General features: G+C 45.3%; 1 protein-coding gene across 1 annotated transcript in view; it reads left to right on the top strand.

Moving 5' to 3' along the window:
* Window positions 1-5724: 5724 nt before the first annotated feature.
* The window catches only part of TIAM2 (TIAM Rac1 associated GEF 2), a 136279-nt gene continuing 129747 nt past the window's right edge, over window positions 5725-12256 (top strand). The window contains exon 1 of the mRNA XM_047102739.1: window positions 5725-5791. The gene's annotated coding sequence lies outside the window, so the exon portion shown is untranslated. The remainder of the gene's footprint in view (window positions 5792-12256) is intronic.

Here is a 12256-nt window from a genome sequence, read left to right as displayed (position 1 = left end):
CGGGCATCTTTGGGAAGTTTAGGCGGATGAAATATTTCATTTATTTAATTTATTTTGAGAGAGAATATCCCAAGCAGCCTCAGCTCTGTCAGCGTTGTGGGGAGCCCGCCGGGAGGCTCCAACTCAGGAACCATGAGATCATGACCTGAGCTGAAATCAAGGCTCAGATGCTTAGCTGACTGGGACACCCAGGCGCCCCGGGAAGATGAAATATTTTAGTCATCTACAGTGGGACCTAAATGTCTACAGGAGCCTGTGTGGCAGTCTGTAGTATTAGAGCACGTGGGAACAAATCTTTGCACGGGTTATTTAAACCCAAGCGTTCTTGAATCACCTGCCACTGAATGTCGAAATCACTTACACTACCGTTTGCTCATTCCTTCCTTCTTCCTTCACTCATTTTCCCTCATCGTCATTCAGTGGTTATTTAAGACACCAACACTGAAATCATTTTCTTTTGTCTTGGCAGAGGGCCGGAATAGGATCCTCAGTGTCTTTGCATCTGTTGGAAAATATGGTGATAAGTGTCAGGTAAATATAGGGATCAAGGAACCCAAATACGATGCCAGATACATGCTCCGCCAGGGCTTCAGGTCAAGGGCTCCAGGAAAACCAGATGGAAATTGATGGCCTCTTCTGACCTGCCCTTGGAAATCCTGTAGTGTCAACTCTGCTGTATTCTTAGTGGGTTGAAGTGGATTCAAGGGGAGGGGGCTTAGACTGGTCGCCCTGCCCCGCCCTGTAGCGGGAGCGTCAAAGAATACGTACACATGTTTTAAAACATCTGTGGAATCCTAGTGGAGAAAGATCCCATGTCGCCGTACCAGGGACACTGAATATAGGTCATTTTTATGATGTGGGCATATATTACTGAATTTGGATCTGTCTTTTTTTAAATGTTTATTTCTTGAGAGAGACAGAGCATTAGCAGGGGAGCGGCAGAGAGGGAGACGCAGAATCCGAAGCAGGCTCCAGGTTCCCAGCTGTCAGCACAGAGCCCAACACGGGGTTTGAACCTACAAACTCTGAGATCGTGACCTGAGCCAAAGTCGGACGCTTAACCGACTGAGCCACCCAGGCGCCCCGGATTTGGATCTGTCTTGAGGGCTGGACACAGGACCACTCCTGTGTGCTTCCCCACTACCTTACCCCTCTGGACCATGCTGTCCCCACAGTGTTTTGTGGCTTCTGACTTACTTGGTTATAGGCTTTGCAAGAATGTGAGGCTCCCAGTCAACATCATATTCCCAACGCTTAGCATAGTTCCCGGAACACAGTAGATGATCAACAAACACTCCTTGAACTGAAATAACCAACTTAATAAATGTCCTGCATGTCAGGCACTCAAGTCAACTTTTGCATCCTTAAATTTTTTCCCCGGACACATAAGCTTTTTGGGAATCCTCGGGAAGGATTATTCTAAACAGAAACCAGTCTGGGAGATACAGTGGCCCAAGTGGGCACACCTGTCCTTCCAGCTGTCCATTGATGTTTTTGTTTTTTGGTTTTTTTTTTGGTGTTTCACATGAGCCGTTTTATAAATAACCAGGACCTTTTCGTAACTTGGTTCATAATAAGCAGTAAACGTACGCTGTGTGTGTGTAGAAGTCTGTCATTTGGGGAGGGTAGCCTGAAACTTCTTTTTTCATTTAATTAGTCCTCCCTTTGTCAGAAATGATGGATTCTCGAACATTCTCTAGTCTGCTGGGCGACTGTACTGTCTCTTTCTGTTAAGAGCAGCATCTGATTCCATTAGTTCTTTGTGCAGGAACAGTGTGCTAATGTCAGCGTGGCCGGGAGGTGGGGGGAGTTGTCATGGAATGAAGGCCTACAACGTCCGGTCTCACCTACTGCCCCAGAGTGAGAGCCACACAGTGGTTTGTTCGTCATGTCTCTGAAGTCTCTGTGGGCGGAGAGACTGGGACAACAGTCTACCCGTGAGCGGAGGTCCAGGGCGGGGGGGCAGGCAGGCAGATGGCACAGACCTGGCTCCTGTGATGGGTTAATAGACTTGCATATCTTGTTCCCAGCCCCTTTTTCTCTCCCAGAAACCTTCCCACTGTCCTGTTTTACCACAGACATTGAGTCTCTGAATTGATAAGCCGCCTAGCCGATAGCAAGGCTAATGTTAAAACATTTTTTTTTTTTTTGGTTTTGTTCAGGGAGATGGTGGTTTCAAAGGGGATTTCGTTTGACGAAGGGGTGGGTTTTAGAAATTTCTCAGTGACAGCTGCCTTGTTTTTACGTCGTTGGAGAGGGGAGCCCGTTTTAAGGGCACAGGTTAAGCGGTAGTAACTTTGTCTTCTTTAGCAGTTTCTGGTTGAAACAGCGAAAGTTTTATGAACCCCGGGCACTGTGACTCAGCCCAGGGCTTGACTGTAAGTTCGTAGGTTGGTTAACGTGGTAGCATTCTTCAGGTGTGGCCTTCCTTTATTTTTAACGAGGATGTGGCCAAGGGTCCAGTTACTCTCAGCTCTTAGGGAAGGTGTGGGGGTAGAATCTTCAGCACTGGAAACCGAACGGCTTTTCCTCACACAACTCAAGGGAGAAGAATGCAAAATCTACTCGCGTTGAATTAAAATGATGTCAGGGCGGCAAGCAGGCGGGCGGCTCGGGGGCTCCAGGACTGGCTGGGGTTCATGCCAAAAAGAGCATGGGTGAAATCTGTTGATTGATGACTGTGTCCACACGTGGTACCTGTGTGCTGTTAACAGATACAACACACTCTTTGTATAACCGAAAACGCGAAATTGCTAGAGTTTTATTGTAGACGTAGGTTACCTAGCACTGCCTTGAATCTCATAGACTTAAATACACAAAGGGCCCTGTTAGACCTGCAGTCATGAGCTCTCACAGTACCTGCCCCATCCTAAACGTGGCATCCTAAACGTGGCATCTAAAGTTAGCAGCTAAAAACCATCTATGCTATTTTTTTTTAAGTTTTTATTTAAGTAATCTCTGTACCCACTGTGGGGCTCAAACTCACAACCTCAAGGTGGAGTCCCCTGCTCTTCTGACTACGCCAGCCAGGCACCCGAACCCGTCTACACTATTAACAAAACATCCACTTGTTGAAAATGGGTTGCAGGAGGGTTTCTCTGTTGCAGTCTGGAGGCAGAATTGCTTCTGGAGGAAACTTCAGGCTTTGCTCAACAGACCATCAGCTGATAGGATGAGGCCCACTGCATTAAGGAGGGTAATCTGCTTTACTGAGAGTCTACTGATTTCATGCTAATCACGTCTAAAACAGTACTTTTATGGCAATGTCTAGACTGGTGTTTGACTACAGGACTGTGCACGATGACCCAGCCAGGCTGACACATGACATTCACCATCAGAGTGGTTAAGCTGCTACTCACCCTTTTGTATGTAATTTAGGTCATGGTGATGTGACGGAAATGCAGGCTGGTTTAAAAATTAAATCGTGTTGTATTAATAGTGTGATGCATCCATCGACCTATCGGTCATACGTCTCTCGGGCACCCATGTGTAAGGCACTATGCTAGACATCAGGAAAGATGAGCCCTTCCCTTTGAAAGCAATCAAAATGTGGTAAAGGAGGCAGACGAGTGAAAGATCACTGCAGTGCCGTTGCCTCAATTAGATGGAGTGGCGAGGTAAACGAGGGAGTGATAGTGCCTCATGTCTCGGGGAGGAAGGTAGGAGGTTGGGGAAGGCTTCACAGCAGAGGAGACACTTAGGGTCTTGAGGGATAATTAGGAGTTTTCCAGGAAAGCCTTCCTAACAGGGCACAGTAAGTGCAAAGGCGTGGGGAATAAAAACCCACACTCATGAAATGACAAAGTATTCAGAATAAATGTATGGAAAGCTTCCTTGCATAATCGGTGCTGGAGGCTCAGTATCTTATTATCATTGGGAAAATGTAAATGTGACAGATCTTATATTTTATAGTTTCTTGGTTAGTAAATAACCATCTAGTAAAATATGACAGTTCTTGGCTTTAAAAAATTGTCAGTCTATTTAGATGGAGTCCGCTGAAGCTTGTTCAATTTTCCATTCTTACCATTTAAAGATATTTTCTTGTCCATACTGGGTTAATTCCACAGTGAATTAAGAATTTGGGATGCTTGGCTGGCTCTGTCGGTAGAGCATGTGACTGCTGATCACATGACTTTGAGCCCCATGATGAGCGTAGACGTTACTTAAATGAAAATGAAAAAAGTTATGTTTATATAGGATTTACCTTACGAGGCAGGCATTCTTGACCGAATATATCAGATTTCTATAAATTTTCTCTGAACCGGTTAGGTCAGTTTGGGCACGTCAGCCTACCTCTTACCTTTACATTCTCACCTGTAAAGGGCAAGAGTTTGGGCTGGTTTTTAGAGGTCCACCCATAAGATATTCAAAGAACCTATAAATGAAAATTGTCATCTCTCCTGCGTCCAGTTATAGAGGTGTGTTTCTATAGCTTGAATCGTTGTGATAATTGCACCGTTCCCAGTAGCAACTGTTTACAGTGGAAGTTCTTTATTGTCACTTCGATTGAGCATTTCATGTTTCAGCCCCTTAATTGAGTATTTTATGTGCATGATCCCATTAAAAACTTAGAATAACCCTGCAGAGCAGATAATATTTCCGCTTTATAGTTGAAGAAACCAGAGGCTCAGGCAATTGAAATAACCAGGCTAGGCTTGCTCAGGTGGTAATGGGGAAGCTGGGGGTGGGGGGTGAACCCCAATCTCTTGGCTCCAAAGCCTGCATTCTTTATGAAGGCTGTAACTCACAGTACACAATTATTAGCATAATGTAGTATTTTACGACCATAGCTGAGGTGAAATATCTTGTAAGAAGACAAGTCTCACTCTCTGAAAGCAATCTGTTTAACATTTTTAAAAAAATGAAAGAAAAGAGAAGTACTTTCTGGTATGTTGACTAATAGGGCCATGAATTTTAATATATCATTGGGCAGCGCATCAAACAACAGAAGAAGGTAATATTCTCCACAATAAGAGAGGACCCAGAAACCACCTGCTTCATAAGTAACTCAACTCTCATTCTTTGATTCAACCCACTTGCATTTGGATTCTGCCCCACAGCCCGTGATGACTGTCTCTGACCCGCTGGTTCTTATTAAGGTCTTGACTGGTCCCTCTGCCTGGCAGACTGTTTCCCTCACCTTGAAATAGCACTGAGATTGCAGCCTAGTTGCCTTCTCAGAGAGCCATTTCCTGACCTTCCCAATTTAAATTAGCTACTTCATCCTGTTTAGATGTCTGCATTGTACATATCACTCTAGATATATTCCGTGTTTGTTCATTTGTTTTGGATGCTTTCTTCTACTTGAATGAAGTTCATTGAGAGCAGAGACCTTTCTCTTTCACTACTCTGCCCCCAGCCCTGGAGTTGTGGTTTGATCACAGTAGGCTTTATCTGGCTATCTGGTCATACATCTGTCTGTCCATCTGTCTGTCCATCTGTCTATTTTTCTTCTGTCTGCTCTTTCTCCCCTATCTATCTATCTCTAAAATGGCTTGGCCATGTGGAGTTCTAGCAAATCTGCTTCTCCAATCAGGTTGTGGGAAGACCCTCCTATCTGCTTTATCGTTTACCACTTCACTTTTGAGTTGTTTTTGTTTTTTTTTTTTTTTTCTAGTTGCTCCCTTTTTATAGCAAGCCCAATTACAAATTATAATAAATTGTTTCTCATCACCTCTTTTTGTTTCCCTTGCCAGGGCTCTGTGCTTGAATTACAAAGGAACCTCTTCATCCAGCTCATTCTGGATGAATGAATGATTAACACTAAGTGTCGTTCACCCTCCTTCCAGTGGTAAGTTCAAGGCAGTTGTGCACCTCGAAGGTGTTCATGTATGTCAGTTGTGGGTCTGTTTCCCGTGGAGCTCTGTTAAGTGCTCTTTGTGTGTGGACCTGGGTGGGGAGAGCCAAAGTGGATTCCTCACCTTCCGGTTGGAAATTGGATTTCCTGTGGGCAGTGGTGCATTCAGTCTGAGCGGCTTATTATAAACACACTTTAATTTGATGCACTGGATGATCCTGTCTCTCTCTCTGGGATTCCGTGTCCCCATCCTCTCTGGGAACTTAGGTGGCAAAGTTGCAGCCTGGCAGGTGTTCAGTTCCGTCTCTTTACGCATCAGATAGATACAGCACCCACTTGAACACCCAACGAAACAGGCTAGCCTGCTGGAGAACAGATCTGGAGTATATAATTCGTAGCTGGAGTCGTAAGATCAGGTGAGCTCAGGAAGGTTGGACATGAAGCCACTGAGGGGAGAGGAGGTTCCCGCTGTGCTAAGGCTCTTCCATTCTGCCTGGGGTGTTTTACTGGTCGGTGTCTTGGTGTTTCAGCATAAGTACTAAAGCAGAAAACTGAACAGTTCCCAGAGCAGCGTTTGGAGTGGCTGCCGGTCCTTCCCCGGACACGCTGGCAGGGTCTACAGTTCATGCTTAACTTGGCTGAAATTCACAGACACGAGCACCGGCTCTGTCAGAGGCAGCTGGTCCCATCCTTCCGGTGCCGCTTCACACCGTTTGGATCTCAACTCAAGGTGTTGCCTCTGAGAGATCGTCTCTGTCCACCCAATCTAAAGTGGCCACCTGTTTTATTTCCCTGCAAAGTGCTTGTCGTGCGTGATAGTTTTCTGTCTCGTGTATTTACCTGCTTGCTGTTGAGCCTTCTTGTCACCGGAGCGGAAGCTCCATGAGGTGAGAACCCTTGTCGGTCTTGCTCGCCATGTAGCTCCACGGCTCAGACCGTGTCTAGTGCACAGCAGACGCTTTCTGCCCGAATTATATGATGAGCTCAGCCGCGAAGTGCGGCTCACTGTGTAAGTCACTCAGTGTCATACGATGAGAAAGTTGTTGGCACTGGAGGAGATTTTGAAGATCCACTTTGTCTACTTGGTAGCTATTTTTATTTTAAAGTTTACTTTAAGGCAGAGAGTGTATGTGTGCACGCGTGAGCAGGGAAGGGGAAGAGAGAGAGGGAATCCCAAGCAGTCTCTGTGCTGTCAGCATGGAGCCCGATGCGGGGCTCGAACTCACAACCCTGGGATCATGATCTGAACCGAAATCAAGAGTCAGATGCTTAAGCAGCTGAGCCACCTAGGCGCCCCAGGAGCTGTTTTTAAATGTGAATTATTCTCTCACAGAATTGCCAGGTTTAACATTATCCTCTGCATAAGAAGGAAGTTTTGTAGTGTTTTGAGTTTATTTGCAATTAGAGCACTTATTAAAGTTAGGAATTTGGGGGCATCTGGGTGGCTCAATTGGTTACGTGTCCAACTCTTGATTTCTGCTCAGGTCTTGATCTCACGGTCTGTGGGATCGAGCCCTGCATTGGGCTCTGTGCTGGCAGTGAGGAGCCTGCTTGGGATTCTCTCTCCCCCTCTCTTTGTCCCTCTCCTGCTTGTGTACACTCTCTCAAAATAAGTAAATTTTAAAAACTGGTGCTTTAAAGTTAGGAATTTAGATGATGTCTGGTAACTTTTGTGTTAACTGACCTTTATATTTTCTATATTAGAATATTTATTTATTTATTTATTTGCTTACTTACCTACTTATTTGGGGGAGGAGAGAGGCAGAGAGAGGGAGAGAGAGAATTCCAAGCAGGCTCCATGCTGTTAGCGCAGAGCCTGATGCAGGGCTTGAACTCATAAACCGTGAGATCATGACCTGAGCCAAAATCAAGAGTCAGACACATAATCAACTGAACCACCTCGGTGCTCCTACGTTAGAATATTTAAAAGGAATATCTGATTAGCCTTTGAGACTGTTTCATTTATGCTTTACTGAAGTGCAGATGCCAGGACTGAAATACACCTACTTGAAAAGCCTAAGGTTTAGATTTTTGTTTTTTTTTTTTTTTTTTGGAGACAGATTGCCTGCTGAGTTTTTTGAATCCTGTCTCTGACATTTGCTGGCTCAGTGACCTTGGGCAGGTTATTTAAGTTTGGTGCCTCAGTTTCTTCTTGTGTAAAATGGGGGTAATAAGAGCATTTTCCTCGTGTGATTGTGATTAAGGATGTTAATATACGTGTTATATAGATTCCTGCTATTTTAGGGGTGGCTGAGTGGCTCCGTCAGTTAAGTGTCAGACTTCAGCTCAGGTCATGATCTCGCGGTCCATGAGTTTGAGCCCCACATCGGGCTCTGTGCTGACAGCTCGGAGCCTGGAGCCTGCTTCGGATTCTGTGTCTCCTTCCTCTCCGCCCCTCCCTCACTCGTGCTCTGTCTCTCTCTACCAAAAATAAATAAAATGTAAAAAACTTAAAAAAAATTTCTGCTATTTAGTGTATACTCAGGATTTTATATATTAGGTACATCAACTGGATTTGAAAATAATGTATTTGGATTCTGCTCATAAAGTGGAGACAGGACTTTGAGCATTTGCTTCACATGTTGACATCCCTGAGTCAACAGAAAGAAAAGGCTTAATTACAATTATTAATAACTTTAGTTATCATAGCGATAAATCACAAATACGCCATTTTCCATATGGCTAGCAATATTGTTGTGTCTTTGGTGCCAGACTGACTTGGTTTGAGTTCTCTAGTTGTGCTTGTTTTGTGACCCTCAGCAAATGACTCGACTGTGCCTAACTTCAGTTTCTCCATGTGCAAAGTAGTGCTGATAATACAAATCAAAAAAGATTGCTATGGGAATTAAATATGAAAATACATGTAACATTCGGGCACAGGGCTTCGTGATTTTTCATTTCCTACTTTCTTCCTTTTTACACCTTAGATCTAAGAAGGATGTTACTGTCTGGACAACAGTGATCATGGTTAGGAATGGTTAGGAGTGTTTATTTTGTTTATTTATTTAGAAAAAAATTTAATGTTTATTTATTTTTGAGAGAGAGAGAGAGAGAGAGTGTGAGTGAGTGAGTGAGTGAGTGTGGGCGTGGGGAGGGGCAGAGAGAGAGGCAGACATAGAATCCAAAGCAGGCTCCAGGCTCTGAGCTGTCAGCACAGAGCCCGACACGGGACTCGAACTCACAAGCCGCGAGATCATGACCTGAGCCGGTGCCATCCAGACACCCCTATTTGTTTATTTTTTACATTAATTAATTAATTTAGAGTGTGTGTGTGTGTGTGTGTGTGTGCGCGCGCGCGCACACGTGCGTATGTGAACAAAGGAGCAGCAGAGAGATGGGGAGAGAGAGAATCCCAAGTAGGCTCCACATTTTCAATGCAGAGCCCGATGCGTGGCCCAAACCAAGAGTTGGATGCTTAACCGACTGAGCCACCCAGGTGCACCAGGAGTGTTTAGAAATAGTGTCCTGGGGCACCTGGGTGGCTCAGTCGGTTAAGCATCTGACTCTTGATTTCAGCTCAGGTCATGATCTCATGGTTTATGACCTGGACCCTGGCATCGGGCTCTGCACTCACAGCACAGAGTCTGCTTGGGATTCTGTCTCCTCTCTCCTGCTTGCATGCTCTCTCTCTCAAAATAAATAAGTAAACTTTAAAAAAAAAAAAAAGGTGTCCTATTCATGATGAAGGGAACAGAATATTTAGCATAGAAAATATTAAGTTTATTTTTTAGTTTTAGTTTTTTAATTTTTTAATGTTTATTTTTGGGAGAGAGGGAAACAGAGACAGAGCGTGAGCTAGGGAGGGGCAGAGAGAGAGAGACACAGAATTCAAAGCAGGTTCTGTCAGCACAGAGACTGATGCAGGGCTTGAATCCATGAACCGTGAGATCATGACTTGAGCCAAAGTTAGCTGCTCAACCGACTGACCCAGGCGCCCCGAAAATTTTGTTTAGTGGGGAGCATAATATTGCCCTTGAGAGTGAGTCATGTGTGCAGCGCGCAGGGGCAGTGAGACACTAGGGCCAGTGAGTAGAAGGAAACTTAGGAGCTGGGGGAAAATGGGCGGGGCGGCCTGTGCAGTAGTGAACTTCCCAGGGCGGATGTGGGTCCAGAGGCTGCTGGACTGCAGATGAAGATTCCTGGAGAAAGGATTCCTCGCTCCCCAGGAAGGGGGCTGCCATGGCCTGTATGTCCCATTCCAACGCCTCTTCGGTATAAATGGCCCCGTCCAGAATCCTGCGTGTACATCTGGTCATCTGGGCCGGTTGGTTGTATGGAGCCATACGTCCCTGGAGACCCAGGATTTAGCTTTCTGAAGTCAGAGAGTTTGGACTGCTGATTGCTTTCTTTTAAAACATCTTTCAGGATTTGTGTTTATCATATGAATCAGAGGTTGCCAACTGGTGGGCTTCTGGCTGCTTCTGGGCTGTGGGTGAGCTTTGTTGGGCCTGCAAAATGCGTCCCTGACAAGGGTCTTAAGGATATTTAGGTTAGTTGCCTACCTTTATTTTTTATTACTATTATTTTAAATGTTTCCCTATTAATTTTGGGGGAGAGAGAGAGAGAGAGAGAGAGCAGGGGAGGGGCAGAGAGAGGGAGGGAGAATCCCAGGCAAACTCCGTGGTGTCAGAGCAGAGCCTCGATGCTGGGCTTGATTTCACAAACTGCAAGATCACGACCTAAACTGAAATCAAGAGCCAAACGCCCCACTGACTGAGCCACCAGGTGCCCCAGTTGCCTACCTGGAGAAAGTGAAAATTTTAGCTAAAAGCAACATGTTCAGTGTTCCTTTAAAACGCGGTTTCACCGGGCAGCACGGCGGTGTGCATCCCAGGTGGCAATGGACAGCTGGGGAGGTGGCTGCTGGCCCGGTTGGAGGGGCACGCGTGGGCCCGTTTGCTACAGTAGTGACCCCGCCGTGCAGTCTCCCCGATACCGCGTGCCAGTTACCAGTTTTCCTTTACTTAAGTTGTTTTTCTTCTAGTAGAACTAGGAGAAAGCTGGAAAAGTTCTATCTCCCTCTGTATTAGTGGTGGAAAACCTAAAGACGTTTCTGTAGAGTCTCATGTTTCCAGAAAGGTAGAACAGAACATGTTTTGTGTGTACGCTGAAGAATACTCGTAGAAACCTAATTTGCAAACAGACGGCTTCTGTTTCTTAGGAGTATAGCCCTCTGGCCTCCATCATTGCATGCATTTTAAAGGGCGCTGAAGGTGTGTGTGTGATTCCTGAGCGGGGCAGTAAGATTTCCCCTCTGTGTTCAAACAGAACTCTTTGGCTTCTATTTTAGGCCATTTCGTCTTTTTTCAGCAGCAAACTTGCTCGTCTTCCCCACGATCGGTCGTCAGGACTCCTGGTTGGGTGAAATGGGAGCAGTGTGTAATTTGCACATGTGTGTGGGCTGTGGAACGAGGTTCCATTCTGCCTTCCCTAGTGGGTCCCTCCCCCAACGCTTCCCAGACTTTGTGGCACCAAACAGATGAGGGCCTGTAACCTCGTTGACTCTGGGGGGGAGGGGGTGGTTACCAAGGGTACTGCCCTCGTAGCCCACTGAGGCACAGACTGAAATCCTAGGACTCTCTTCTGTGTGTGTGGATTTGATTTTTAGTGAAAGACACAATCTGGTTTTGTTCGTCCATTCTATTTTACAAGGGTGCTTCTGGCAACATTGTGCAGATAAACTAAAAGAGAGAGAGAGAACAGGGGAAGAGCCATGACATTGGACTTCTATTGTTTGTAAGGGCGGTCGGGAGGGAGAGCGGCGTAGGGTGTGTGTTGATAAGGACAGAAAGACTAACTTAATTAGTGGAATTTTGAGGATGACTGGTTTCAAGGAGTTGTCATCCATCAGTTGGTGTTTCAGCAGTGGAATGTGCTCCCTAATGGAGCTGGGACTTGCCATCACTCGGTGTATTTGGGTAGAAGAGGGTGGCCCATCTGTCAGGATACCGTAGGAGGTTCTCAAATTAGAAGAAAGATAGGACCTGCTGGATGACCTCTGTGGTCTCTTAGAAAACTCAGATCCAATTACTCTCTGAATTAAACTGATTAGGAACCTTTCAGCGTGAATGATTTCACTTTAGTCCATAAAAAGGAAGTACTGTGCCCATGGTGTGGGAGGCTGAATAGAACACTTTTTAATTGACTACATCGAATTCTGGGCAGATTCCTTACACTTTCTTAAATGTTCCAATAGAACCCTTAAAAAATGTTATAAACAGATGTGTCTAGTGTGTAGTATTTGTCAGTGTGTTTTCTAAATGGTTTATTCCTGCTGAAAATTCTTAGGTTACCTTCACGGAAGCTCATGAATGAGTATGGTTTTATTTTTGGTAGCATGATTTTTAAAACATGTTTATTTATTTATTTTTGAGGCGGGGGTGGGGGGCATGGAGAGAAAACACAGGGTGGGGAGGGGCAGAGAGAGAAAGAGACACAGAATCTGAACTGAAGCAGGCT

Source organism: Lynx rufus, unplaced genomic scaffold (assembly GCF_022079265.1).
Source record: "Lynx rufus isolate CCGP_SWC_20201006 ecotype Redwood Valley unplaced genomic scaffold, mLynRuf1.p SCAF_6, whole genome shotgun sequence".
Lineage (NCBI taxonomy): Eukaryota > Metazoa > Chordata > Mammalia > Carnivora > Felidae > Lynx > Lynx rufus.
This window is presented reverse-complemented; position numbering and strand designations above follow the sequence as displayed.